At 47.2% G+C, this 14,307-nt stretch overlaps 1 protein-coding gene across 2 annotated transcripts in view; it reads left to right on the top strand.

The window, feature by feature from the left end:
* LOC126536475 (tudor domain-containing protein 7B-like) overlaps positions 1 to 14,307 on the top strand; it is a 127,372-nt gene that overhangs the window by 95,297 nt on the left and 17,768 nt on the right. The gene's annotated exons all lie outside the window — the stretch shown is intronic.

Below are 14,307 nucleotides of genomic sequence, written 5' to 3'. Positions count from 1 at the left end.
GCCCTAGTTGCTACTCTTTCCAAGTACAGTTGCACGTGCTCTTATGATATGTGCTGCGCCAGTAATGCCTTCAGCGCCTTTCAACCAGCTACCCATATGTTAAAACTCAAAAGCTAACCCTTGGCAAATCAGTTTGGCAGATATTCACAATGTCTGGTATAATTAAGATTCATGAAAGGGAAAAAGTGTCATGCACCTCCAGTAGCAGAAGGCTACAAAGAACAGCCACTTGGGTTTCTCAAAAGAAAGGTTCGATTTTTTTTTTAATTCTTTACTGCTTCATAACTTTCCTCTGGTACACCTGTATGGGTTTACTGCAGCTCTGTGCTGCTATCAGGTGGATATCTGCTGAACTGGTTTGCCTAGGATTCAATATTGAGTTTTAACCTATGAGTAGCTGGTGTACCTTTAGATATCTAAAACACTAGCCAGAGGATGTTAACTACATGGGCAGGTTACCTCTAGTTTGAAGCAATCTTTCACAAGTCCTCAGATTACTATAACATTGGTCTCCTTATTTGTTGCACGTTTGTAGGCCATAAGTTCACTTTTACCTTGTATTTAACAAAAGCAAAATTAGACCATCCTGAAGTTTCCCTGATATTGCTTCATTATGGCTTTCCAGCTGCTTATAATGGAAAGCTCCAAGAATGAAAGAGGACCGGCACTTTTTTTATTGTCATCTGTTCATTCTCCATTGTGAACCTTCACTAACTGGCCAAGTTTCTGTGTTGGACGTGTGTTTTATCATCGCCTTGCACTTGTGAACGTTGCCATGTGGCCCACAGGGAGTCCTGCCCTATATTATGTGGCCTCTTTCTGGTTTGGAACCCCTGTTACGACAGTAGGATATGTTAGGTGTCTCAGCTAACACTGAACAAGCTTAAAAAAAAGTGAAGCCTTCCCAGTGGATGAAACCAGCTGTATGTATTTTGTTGGTATAGAGTAATTAGTATTGATTAATTAATATACTTTAATTATTAACTTTATAACCACAATGCTAGCATACAATATTTTAGAAAACAATGTTTTCTGTCATTAATGATGTGTTGCTGTGTAAGAAAACTGCAAAACATTTAAAGACTGCCACAGCCTGCCGCTTGTGCACCATGGCAGCCTTCTTGTCAAATATTAAAAGAAAGAAAGAGCTATATGAGAATAGTGCGTTGTAACGAACTGAAAGTAATATTCTCAAATGTGTTCTATAAGCCTTCTATTGCCATTGTAGCAATAAAGTTAAAAACTCAGTTAATCACCAAATTATTCTAATAACTAGAAAACAAAACATACTGGAGGCTACTCTATGAGGTTAAAATCAATGGCATAACCAGGAGGCGACACACAAGTCACATGCTGCTCCCCTCCTCTGTCAAGTGAGTTGCCGCCCTGAAAAAAAGTTTCTGGCTATGCCACTGCTAAATATGTAGTTTGTTTCATTCTCACAGAAGGCTTGCCCAGTATACAAAGGGAAGCATAAAGAAATAAAAAAAATTAGTGGGGGCAGCTTGCCAACGAAAGCTGTGGATGCAACTGTTAGACTTCAGGCTGCATTTCGAGCTACAGCCACAACTGAGAACGTGACAGCAGGCCACCTACTCGGGAAGAGATGTTATAAGTTAAGGTGACGTTATTGTTTGGGGGCCTTAATTGCTTTTTGTACGCAGTTACATATAGAGGCAGGACTGTAACATCAGCCAATGTAAAGCATAAAGAGGCAAAGCATGTGCCCCTGAGGTTTGAGGATCTGAAGTGCCCCCAACTTGACTCTATCGAAAGTGCTCAGTTGGATGCTGCGAGATTATTCGTAGATCAGTTTCCTTTTTTGCTGGTGTTTGAAGGGCAGATACTAAGCCTGCATTAGATGTTCAGCGTTATTTCAACCAGCTACAAAAACAAGCTTGTTTTTAAATATAACTAAGCTAGGATGAATAAATAAACAGTTTTGTGCAGCTGACAACCATTTGAATATAGTATAGACAATACTTTATAGATTCTACTCTGGCAGCGACTGTATATGGCATGGCTTAACATGGCTGCGCTGGCCTTATCTTGAAAGCAATTTGCGATGAGCCAAGTCTTAGGTGCACCGAGGGTTGATAACTTCGTGTGCACTGGTTTCTGACCGCTTAGTTCGCGTTGAAGCGAAAGGCAGCACGAATGTCAGTTTGCTCGCTGCTGCTGCCACTCTTCCTTATGCCAGCGTTTTGACAAGTCCGTGGTCATCGAGTAAGATGTGTTTGTTTTCCTGTGTGCATGTGACACCATGCTTGTTGGTTAAGTTACTAAGTGAATGTTTACGAGTTTATACTGCTGATAAAACTACTATCCTTACTTCGTACAGCTGTCTAATAATTTGCTATCGCAATGGATGCTTTGCATTTTTGGCGAAACTGCTAATTTTTTGTCTTGGTCTCTATTGTTGACATTACATTTTTTGGAAGACCTTGGCACCAGCAATGCGAAGTGCTCACTAGTCAGATCTACAGAAGGTATAAACCAACCTTTCTGTTTGAGATAAACCTTTTAAGATGTTGAACATGTGTACCTGTTGCTTTGGGAACTCACCTGAGTACTCGCTGGCCTGTCAATCCACCTTTCTGGTGCCTCAGTCAGTTCCTGCCAAGATGCTTGCAGGCTAGCCTTGAATAGATAATGTTCAAAGTTCCACAAGTGCACTTACCCACACCTCTCAGGCCCTACCACCATGGTTGATCTCGGGCTATAGAATTGGAAAGGATGATGTTGTGTGCACTACGGTGTGCACCCCTGCCGGAAATGGCTATATGTGCCATAAAGGGAATGACAGTTCTTGCATTGGTGAAAATTATGTTCTTGTTTTTTTTTTATTTGGGTATTAATGCATTATCAAAATATTGACTGTTTTCACCTGCCGAAGGAGTCGTAATTTTGTTTAGAAGGCATAGGTGTCAGCTAGCGTCATGTACGGGACCGCGGTAAAAGCACTTCCGAACTTATTTTAGAGCGCAGCTCTTTGGCGCCCGTTCCTGCATTTCGCGTCGCCGTCGTGCCTCGCCGTAATCGCCTCCGTAGCCGGGGCCATCTAAAGGTGGCTTTGTGCCAGCGCGCTGCTCTAGCTGCGCGCGCTAAGTTTAAGGGGCTATAGCGCGCGCGCGCTCCTGGCGCCATCTTCCGCGCACGGCGCGAGCCTTGCTCTCTTCGTACCTCCTCCAGAGAGCGCCGGCTCGGTGCCCAAGCCGAAACGCATAGCCACCGCCGTTCGCCACTGCGTTTTTGCCAAATAATATATCGAAAAGCCAAAACACAGCTGAAGAGCTGCGCACAAATTTCGCATTCGGAAGTACAACGTAATCGTCTGCAATTTTTTACTTACGCAGTGTCTAAGGGTATGTCGGACAGACTTTCTTACTAGAATCAAATTGGAAATAAGGCGTTGGTGTGCGGACTGATGCCACCATCCCCGCTCCCAATCCTTTCCTCGTACCATCCGAGACTTCGGAACGCGTCCCCCAGCTTCAACAGGTCGGTCATCGTAATTGGATATAGAGTCAAAAGAGATGCATATGTGGGAAAGCCTACTTACGGAATTTCGCGTATCGTGTATAATTAAACCTCCGTCTTCGTCGTCGACTTCGGTCCATGCGAAGGGCTCCGTTGATGCTCAGGAACCGGGGACGCCCGACCGCGTTCTGATGTAGCTACCACAGCCGCCGTTGTAGGTAGACAACGCCGCTCTCCGGTCTCTGGAATGCGACACCTAGCTTGTGCCGCACTGGTCGCGGTCGCGTTGCCGCTCCTTCTAGTTCCGCGTGCAAGTTAGACGACGCAAGCATTCAGCAGCAGCGCCTCGGCACAGCTTAAAAAAAAAAAAAAAAAAAAAACTGCATTGCAGACTTGAGATGCAACGCAACCCTATGTCGCGTTCTGTAAGCGTGGACGTGCATGCTCCCAAGTGCCGCGCGTGCTGGTGTGGCGCAGCTGCTCACGTGCAGTTCTAGCGCTCCTTCTCATTCCGCGTGCAAGTTAGACAACGCATACGTTCACGACCAGTGCCTCTGCACCGCTTAAAATAAATAAGGAAAAAAAAAAAGACTGGTCAACCGGTGTCGACGCTAAAGAAAAGGCGACGCGCACATGCTGGTTCAGATGATTCGATAATTAAATGTTAATTCTCTCTATTATGTCTATCTTCCATCTTCATTATTCACAGATTTCGTATCTTATATTATTGACGTATTTCACGCTTTATTATGTCGGCCTTGTCTTCGCCGACACTCAATCGGTTATAGGGTTGCCACCTGGCCGGTTGCCCACCGGCACAGCCGGTTTTTAGAGCGCAGCTCCGGGGCCCCCGTTCCTGCGTGGAGCGTCGGCCTCGGCTGTGATGATAGGGATCTAAAGAAAGGGAAGACGCTTGATTCTGCAACCTGTGAGGGAGCACGGCGAAGCGTCGATCGTCAGGGGAGAGGGCGTGGAAAGTGAAAGATTATAGAGAAGGAGAGAGGATGGGGGGGGGGGGGGGCGTGGCCGCTCCTGACAGTGGAGGTGGTGGTGGTTACAACTTTATTGAGATTCTGCTCAGTTATCTAGGATGGCCCCTCACGAGGAGCGACCCTTTTGGCACAGGCAACGAGGGCTTTTTGTAATTTTTGATCCGGCGTTCTGAGGAGCTCCTCCCACGTCAGTTGTGAGGGAGCTGGCAGGAGCGACCTGGGAGGGGTAAGCCCTCGCACCCCCCAAAGAATGTGATTTTGGGTAGCCAATGTTTGATTTGTGCAGTTTTGACATATTGGGTTCCATTGCCCGTTGGTAATTATGGCGCGCCAGCCAATGTGGGCTGGGCAACGACTTAGTTTGGATTCGACGCAGGATCGAGGCTTGCGCTCGCGTGAGGCTTGCGTTTGGAGGCGGGTAGATTCGCCTTTTTTGCTTGTAGTAGTTTGTTATCTCGTGGTATGTCGTCGGTGCCTCATCCATGGAATCCGAGTCTGAGGGGCACACCTCCCGGTTGATTAGACCTCGGGCTACCCAGTGCGCCTCCTCATTCCCTTGATTCCTCGAATGGGCAGGGACCCGTACGAGTTCAGCAGTATTTTCATTTGTAAGGACCCGTAGGACCCGCGCTGCACAGGCGCCTATGCTGCCTCTCGAATAGTCGTTTCCCGGCGACAGCCGCGCCACCTGTAGCGTCGAAAGCGCAACTCTGGCACTGATACAACTTCAGTCGACGGCGTAGAATCCAGCTGGCGCACGTGTTGTTGTTATGGCCGTGTGTAATTCGAAACTTCTGAACCACGTGCGCCGCCGTCCTGCAGGTAAACGTTCTCATACCGCTGTTTTACGATGGCAAATGTGCAAGACATCGAAAACTGCCAGGAAAGAAAGCGTGGGTACGGCGGTACTGCTAACGGCCGCTCAGGACTGCCTGCCCTCCGTCTCTACAGATTGCCTGGCTGGCCGTGGTTTTGTGCTCGCGCTTCCCTCCTGGAGGATCGCGCTAGATAGTATTGTAATCAGTAGACTGAAGTTTTTGGTCGAGAAAGAGCCGACTTAAATATTTTTGTAAATTCTTCATGTCTTTTAGAGCTATTTATTTCCCTGCACGAAGCGTACTGCGTGATGGCTGCAGGTGTTCCGGCTTGCGTGAGTCGCTGAGCGCTTCACGCTGCGCGGCTCTGCTTGGGTTCGGGTTGCCGGATACGGTCACCCGAGTCTTGGCGGCCGGAACGGCCCAAGGTCGTGCCGGTGCCTCGGCAGTTGTAAACAAAGTACTGTGGTTGCTTGGCAGAACGTAGCAGTCTAATACAATTTTTGTGCAAGTTGTTTAAAAGAGCCATTTAGTAATTCGAAAAGATATGGCTCCTATCATCTATGGTCAATGAGGCTTTGCAAGTGTGTCAAAACAGCGTGCACCAATTATGCTCATGATCAAGCAGCTCAAGTGAGTGTGCAGGCATGGCTGAGCTTATTAAGCATTAAGCGTAGGTGTTCTTGGCCCACCATTTGAGCTACCGTTGTCTATAACGGTAGCTCAAATGGTTGGCCAATGTTTGCCTTGCTGGGAGTGACACTTCGCCATCACAGTCACACCGGCGACTTCTTTCACGCTGTGAACGCGCCCGGCAGCGTAGAGCTTTTCCCCGTTATGACGAATGGCAGGGCATATCCGGATGACCGTCTAATTTTGAGATTGGTTTGAAACTGCACAGCAAAACTTGCGCCATTTGTTCGTTTCACAACAAGCATGAACATGCGATCTCGTTGGCAGATCCGCGTGGGCAGCCTGAGTAGCGTGGTCCGTCAGTGTCAGTTTTGACGGAAGATGCCGCAAGAGGCGCTGACGATCACTACTCGGCCGCGCCGCCTGGGCAGTGTCATTAGCGTAATTTATAAACTCCAGCAGGCTTCGCAGCGCAGGGAGCCGGGGACACACCGGGAACAGCAGGTCAGTCTCTGTGGCCGCTGGAAGGCCGTGGCGTCTGTAAGTGCTGATCACTATATGGAGCGTTCGTGTGCCAAGGATGGGCAGGCACAGAGAAGGTGCTCCAGTCTCGGGGTCCCCGCACCTCTTGCGGGCAGGTGACGCACGTGGCGCGGCCCTTGGCGTACAGCCGGGCCGCAGTCCAGGTGCAGCCAGTCCGCAAGCGCAGGAGCGTGGAACGGTCTCTTCTGGATAGGCCGTTCCCTGGAAGGGGCTTGGCTGTGGCCTCGGTGTTAATATTACGCTTTGGGTGAGGACACTCGCGACGCGATCGACCAGATAGCAATGGTGCGCGTCCATCGACCCGGTGACGGCCGCGCGCGCGGATACCTATCGGCGGAACGACGCACTTTCAAGATAGGAAAATTTTTGTTGGTTTTATCTCCCGTTGGTATAGACCAGCAGGTAAAGACAGTTTTTTCGCGGCATGCTGGCTTAGGCGAGCATGCCGTCTTGCATGGCAGGTATACGCTCGGCGGTAGTTTCCGGAGTTTTTTTTTTTTTTTTTTTTTTGGGGGGGGGGGGGGGGGTGCTCGTGCGGTTTATTTAGTATGACGTGCGTCTTTTGCGTGGAAAATGGTTCTGTGAGACTTACTTCAGTGGTTTAAGTCGGGTATGGCCGGACTTTGTGCTGGCGTTGAGGCGGACGGAGCAGGCAGCACGATATGTGCGCGAGTGTTTGGGCCTACAATCAGCCCCGGAGATCAATTGTGTATTTCTGGATGTTCTATTCACTAATGTGACCTTATTGCAGTATTATCCTCTAGTTCTAAGCGGCGGTTTAGGAGCAATGAAACATACGCGACGACCGTGGGTACCGTTCTGCTACGATAGGAGCTGTGCTGTACGTTATACTTTGACAAGCATTCAAACTGTTAGCTGCAGATTACATTGTGTGACTACTTGGTTCAGTGGATGAGGTTTCCACCCATGAATAAAATAGTTTTGGTTAGTAATAACAGCATACCTTACAGTGTGAACTGTACTTGTCCAGCAAATTAAGCGACCGTTTACGAACTGCTCAAGCATCCTAAGCAGTGGTAGGTGCTGAATTACTGAAATCTTCGTTCTATATAGCGCATAATCCAAGCATGCGGCATCAACGTTCATAGATCTATAAGCGTTGCGCGGCGTGACTATGCGAGGTCGTACTGCGGCGTTAGCCCGTTTTCTTTTTCGAGAAAGAGGATAACAGTTTTTTTTTTTTTTTGTGGTTGTGTTCGTTTCGTTCTCTACGAAGCTTAAAGAAGGGAATTGCGCTAAAAAGACACGGACGAGTAAGGACATGGACGGGCGCAAACAATGCGCCCGTCCATGTCCTTACTCGTCCGTGTCTCTTTTAGCGCAATTCCCTTCTTTAAGTATGTACGACCGACTCGCCCAACAACGTGCTCTCCTCTACGAAGCGCTCACACGTATTACGGAAATATATATTTTTTTTTCAAAAATAGCCATCGCATTCTTTTTATGCAATCCATCTCGGATATTATGGCTTTAAAGGCAATGCCGATCGAAGCACATATATAGCTTATGTATCATGCAGGTTCACCAACCGTATATGTGATCGCTGTGTTGAGCAACGCCATCGGCCTCGTGCAGAAGGCTAGCGTAGACATAGTGATCTCAAGCCTAGTAGACCTAATTGAAATGTGTGAGAATGATGCCGGTGTATCACAAATATTTGATAGCGCCTGCCGCTTAGATGTTTCGTCGTTGCCTTAGGTTGGCCGTACACGAGCATGCGATCTTACGTTTTAGTCCCTACGCCAGGCGATCAGATAGTGAGCAGATTTACCATTTCATGCTGGTAATACAGAGACGCCGGTTCCCTACGTTGAATTAAAACTGATATACGCAAAATAGTGCACAACATATACACGCACCGCTGCTGATAATGCGCGTCGCGTGTTTGCGACCCCAAGAGATATTTCTGCGTACTGTAGTTAGCGATGCACCGAAAGGCTTCCCTGACGACCTTATATGAACTGTCATTGCGTAAATTTCGCAGAGTACGATGTAAAACATCTCGAAATCGTTCCGCAGCACGCGACAGCAATACTTTCAAGCAGCACCCCGCCGGATCGCACAAACCAGAAAGGAGGAAAGGCTCTCCGAACACCCTTTCCTCCTCGCCCAATGAAAAGAGCTTTGCGGGTAGGTCACCGTGGTGAGGGGAGAGCGTGGGGGGTGGGGGTGGGGGGAGGGCATCCCCTAGCAGCTACGGCGCCGCGACGCCGCGTGCAGATGCCCTTCTCTGGTTGCTTGTGTCATGCGCGCGTTCCTTGTCTGCGCCAGCTTTTGCCTGTTTTCTTACTGAAGTTGCGTCGTCCAGCCTGTAGGTATCCGCTGCCATCATTGAGGCCGATGAACGTGCGCCGTTGCTACCTTTTTGATTGATCGCGTCTAGCAAGCAAGCCGAGAAGTGTCTCCACCTAAATGGTGTTGTGTGTATATATGTATATATGCAGTGTCTTCTGTATTAGGCCGGTGGACTTTAAAAAATTCCTGTCCACAAACTACTCGTCTAATTGAGAGCAAACATCGCTCACAGGGTAGCATATTGTAGTCTAAGTTGTTTGAGATCTACTTAAACTTTGATACTTGCCTGAATTTTGCAGAACGAACCAGAAATTGCTTTTGGCTACGAGCACAGATGTTGCAGACAGGAGCCAAGCTGCTGATCTGACAGGTTGCACCATCTGGCGTACAGTGAGGAAAAAACTCAGTTTGGGGGGATAGGATAGAAGTGCGCTTGCTTCGAAGATGCAGCAGATGCATTTCGTCTGCCCGTCGAAATGAATGTTGCAAAAAAGAGTGGCAGACGAACTGCAAGCGCTGCATCTTCAAAGCAAGCGCACTTCTCTCCTATTCCCTGAGCCGAGAAGTTGTTTTCTTTGCCGTCCACCAGATGGCACGACCTGTCGAATCGGCAGCTTGGCTCCCGTCTGCAAAATCTGTGCTCGTAGCTGAAAGCAGTTTTTGCTTCATTCTACAAAATGCAGGCAAGTACCGATGTTTAAGTACATCTCAAACAACTTAGACTACAATATGCTAGCCTGTGATTGATGTTTGCTCTCAATTAGTTCGTGGACAGGAATTTTTTGAAGTCCACTGGCCAAATATGGAATACGCGGTATGTAGTCTTGTACCGGGACCTAGGCGTTTGCATAACCGGCATAACAAACGAGTGGAGCGCAGCTGAGAATGAGATGGTGATAGCGAAGAGAGTGCGAAAAGGAAAGCGGTGGATGAGGGTACAGCAGAAGCATGAAGAAAAATGCGGAGAAGGAGGTTATGGTGAAAAGGCGATGAGGAAAGCAGAGTTCCAACGCTGGTTCTGTGCAAGAGCTGTGCTCCACTGCGGTGACCCGCAGTGAGATAGTGGCATAGTAGAGTGTGCCGTCACCCAGTCACCAATCACGGTCATTACTAAGGCATGTGGCGAGCACATCTCCTGATAGCATTATGGAAACAAAGTGCTCCTGTGGGCTTAAGGCCTTCTGCGCCACTGCCACTAGAAAACGCACTCCGCACAAGCCACACGTTCCCATGATCACATTTTTTATGCCCAAGTGGACATGCCCTGTCTGTGAAATTGGTGAGGTTATGTGTGTCGCCACAAGGGAAGCGAGTGCCAGAGGAGGAAGGCGGCTGGAGGTGGAGAAGAGAATTGCGCTGCGGGAAAAGTACAGAGGAGTGTGCCGATTGTGCAGCAAAACAACGCCACCTAGAGAAAAGTTTAAACGGCATTGAGCGAAGCAGGGAAGGAGAAAGGAGGCAAAGCATTGCAGAGGTGAAGGGTAAGCAGAGACGCCTTGGGTTGACCTCCTCTGGCAGTTGCTACTGGTTCTGTGTGCGCTATGGGTGTACCGGGTTCATTTCATAATCGAGAGGCCAAGCATCGAGCGAAAAGAATGGAGCAGCGACGCAAACGTCAGCACGCCGAGCATGAGTTGACTGACACCGAAACCGTCCATAGCGCCGAGCACAAGCTGAACAAGTCCGGCAAAAGGCGTGGGCTTGGCTTGCCCAGGAAACTCCAGAAGAGGAAGGAGAAGGGGAAAATGATTACACTCAGACCCACTCAATAATGATACCAGTATTAACAATATATCAGTTATAACAAGGAGAAGCTGGCGCACCGTCAACTTTTGTATATTTTTCCATGGTGAAATAACCCGCTTACTACAGTGCCCCGCTGCCGCATTATCGATTATAATGATGAAGTCTGGCTGCTGGGTGTCCATGCCGAAAGGTAGTGAAATGCGAAATCCCTGAAAAGAAAAAAAGAAAACTTGAAATTCGAGCCACTGAATGATGGCCCGCTGCCCCTACACCTGCCGTATGCTCATTTTCTAGCCTTCTCCACGCGCCTCTCTCCCATTGCCCTTCCAACCCTCCGAATGCAAATGGGCGGTGGCGCCCATAGCTCTACGCCGCACCACCCTCTGAAATACAAATGGATCACGGCAACTGCGCTATTCCCAAATTGCTCGCTGGCTCCTCATTCAGCACAGTTCTAAAAGTGGTTTAATCGCTCGCGTTTGTCTTTGTTGGTTGCGTTGAAATCATTTCTGGCCACATGGTTACTCAGCCTCGTTTGACTCGCCGCCGAAATGGAAGATAGCTGATCTGCCCGCTGATCATCGGCAGTGCTCAACGTTGCCAGCGAAAACAAAGTGCATGGCTGTAGATGTGTAAACGTAGTGCTTCTAACCGATGAGGCTATTGTCGCGAACATGATTGCATGGGATAGCGACAGCAACGACTGCAGTGATGGCATGTTAGGGCACACTGCCTCAACATTGTTCTCGCAGGAGGCCCGGCAGATGATTCAGTCCCTCCGTTGCTTCATATTCTCTAGGAACCATCCTCTGCACTACGTGGAGCACCTGAATGCTTTGGAGAAGGATGTCAGCAAGTTTCGCATAAAGCTTGCAAGATTGACAGTCATAGGGTTTTCTCGTGCAAGCCAGTGAGAAGTATGTGGCGAGATGCTTGTGGGGATCTCGCTTCAGCGTTTCTTCTGGATTTCTCAAGCTGACAGGCTGCCGTGGCAACCTTTGCGCATATTTAAAAGGCCCCTTTTGGGGCCACCAAAGCGATCGCTTGCGTATCGCGTATCGCTTGCCACCCGTGACCCCTCTTTGCAGTTGTTATAGCAGTGCCACTCTGTAATGCCGACAGCTGCAGCTTGTTACACACGATCGGAGTGCCCAGGAAGCAAGCAAGTCAACACAATCAGCAGCCAGATGGAGAAAAGTGGGGGCGAGGAGGGGCACTGGGGCCTCCCCGCCGTTATAGTTTTCTCGCAACAGCTTTGCGATCCCCCTATCTTGATTTTTTTCATGCAGCCAGGTTATAACAATTATCAGTTGTAAGAATGGAACTTTTGTGGCACTTGAATATTGTTATAAGTGGGTTTGACTGTAGTGTGAATAGTACATTACTAAATTGCTAGAAATAATAAAGACTGTGCATGTGCTTACAGTGCCTTGCCATCATTCCTAATGGCATTTTACACTTCATAAAGATAGAAAAACGAACATAAAACATACAAAGCAAAAAGTAAGCCTTGAAAACACCACCACACTTGCACACAATCAAAACATTTTGAAGACATTTTATGCGTAGTGCACAAAAAGGGAATAGAACACATGCGCTTGCACGTAACCCGCTCTCACAAAGTGAAATGTCACTATAACATTTTGTGAACAATGAGTGATGCAACCAGTGCAATTTAAGAACCTGAAAGAGTTGTGCTCAAATTTCATAATAGGAAGTATCGTAATTGGCGGTTAATTCTTCCTCACAGTGGCGGATGCCAGTTTGGACACTAAACCAGCACCCTGGTTTTCCAGGGCTGCGATCAGAGATCATTGTTTGGAACATGCATTCAGTTTCACCTCACATGATTTGCCTAGGCTGTGCCAACGTCGTCCGCAGCAGGGCACAGCCACATTTTGGGGATGTCAGAATAACGACATGCTTTTGTCAATCATTTTCCAACCGAACATGTCGCTTGCTAGGAGGAGAATGTGATGAAAGGTGTTCCGTTCAGGTGCTCATGCGCTTACTACGAGACGAGCTTTGCATGGCACGTGGGGTAGATTGAATCGGGTCCAAATAGCGACTGCAGCTATGGAATGGAGCATCGGATCCAATCAATAGTCTAATTCGAGAAAATGGCAGTTGCAATGGGAGCTTTGGTTCTTGCGTTGGCATTGCTCAAGGAGGAAGCAGAGTGGTTGGAGGTGCGAAACGCGTTTTAAGATATGGCAGAAAGTGAGTTCAGGCGTCGCATTCGTTTCTCAAAACAAACAGTGCATTGAACAGCTCCCTCTGACATGCCAGGACCCGGGAGCCCTGTCGGAAATTGCAGTGCATCAACATGTTGGTGTTCCCCCTTGAAAAGCATGCCACTGTTCCCGTCCCTTTCTGTTCTTCTTGGTTTTTTTTTACAGCGAAGCTGTCAATTGCTAGGATCTGGAAAAAAAAAAGAATGTGTTTGAGATTCTTTTTTTAGATTTTTCTTTAGATTTTCTTTTTAGTTTGAGAAAAGAATGTGTTTGAAATCATTATGTGATCATTCATTATCAATCATATATCAGGTCACTCGTTATCATGGTGATTGTGTAGAAAGGGTCCAAGCTCAATGGCACATACCCCTGTGAGCTCGGGGACCTGTAACACGCCCTTTGAACTACCCTTGTCACACGTGGGACCAGGTGTCAAAACATCAGTGTATATGTATGAAGTTTAAAAAATAATAAATACATAAAAAGTAGGAAAATAATAAAAAGAAGAAAAATGAGAAAAAAAATTTCAGAGAACAAACATGCAAAGTTACACTGTTGACAAAAACAATGCGCCGGAGCAATGAATGCTGTTGCCCTAACGCTAGTTTATGACAATGCATGTAGACACGTCAGTGTATATGCATGAAGTAAAATACGTATGTGTGTATATATATGTATGAAAGCAAAAAAGAAGGAAAATTTAGAAAAGATGGAACGGACAATGAGGTTATAGGTTTGTGCCTTTATTCAACTAATATAGCATAACCCACCATACAGAACTTAATATAGCTTTTTAGCAATACAGCTTTGCTGGTCTTCCATTTTCACATAGCGAAAGGACTCTGAATTATTTTTTTATATATTTTTTTTCGCTAAGCAAGACAACACCTAGTGACCATGCAGGCAAACTAATAGTAATAAATTGTAGTAGTCATGTGTATTACTGTTCGAGAGCATGTTTAAGCTTGAGAAGAAAAAAAAATATATTTTTTTTTCATATAAACATTTTGTTCCCCACAAGGTGGGAAACATTTCGTTTTTTAGTATATTGTCCCCGAGCAGACGACAAACAAGGCTCGTGTACTTCCAGGGAATTCACCAGTTGCCAATTGACTGCTCTCCTCCTCCCGTTCCCACAAATTTTGCTAACTTTGTGACATTGCAGCAACCGAATGTGTTCTGTTGCAAAGATCTTAGATTGCCCGCCCCCCTCGAGTTCTCTGCTAAATCAGCATATGTGTGCATGCCTTTCGGTGAATACCATCCCTGCCATAGTGTTTCTAACCATATTACCTAGACGGAAATCTTGCATCACCATCTGAGGGAGTTTTCTAACGAGCGTTACGCCATCATGGGAATGACAGTATATGGGTGTGGAAGGCTTATATAGGCTGGTGTTGTACAAGGCTTCATCTGAAACATGGATATGGCTATGCAGATAATGTGTCCTAAAATAAAATCGTCATAAAACATTTTCATTCACCCATATTACATTTTTCAATAATGTTTACTCACCTACAATGCATAATCAAACAAAAGCAAGAACAG

The sequence above is a fragment of the Dermacentor andersoni genome, chromosome 4 (genome assembly GCF_023375885.2).
Source record: "Dermacentor andersoni chromosome 4, qqDerAnde1_hic_scaffold, whole genome shotgun sequence".
Taxonomy (NCBI): Eukaryota; Metazoa; Arthropoda; class Arachnida; order Ixodida; family Ixodidae; genus Dermacentor; species Dermacentor andersoni.
The sequence above is the reverse complement of the archived record's forward strand: the minus strand, read 5'-3'. Positions and strand labels throughout refer to the sequence as shown.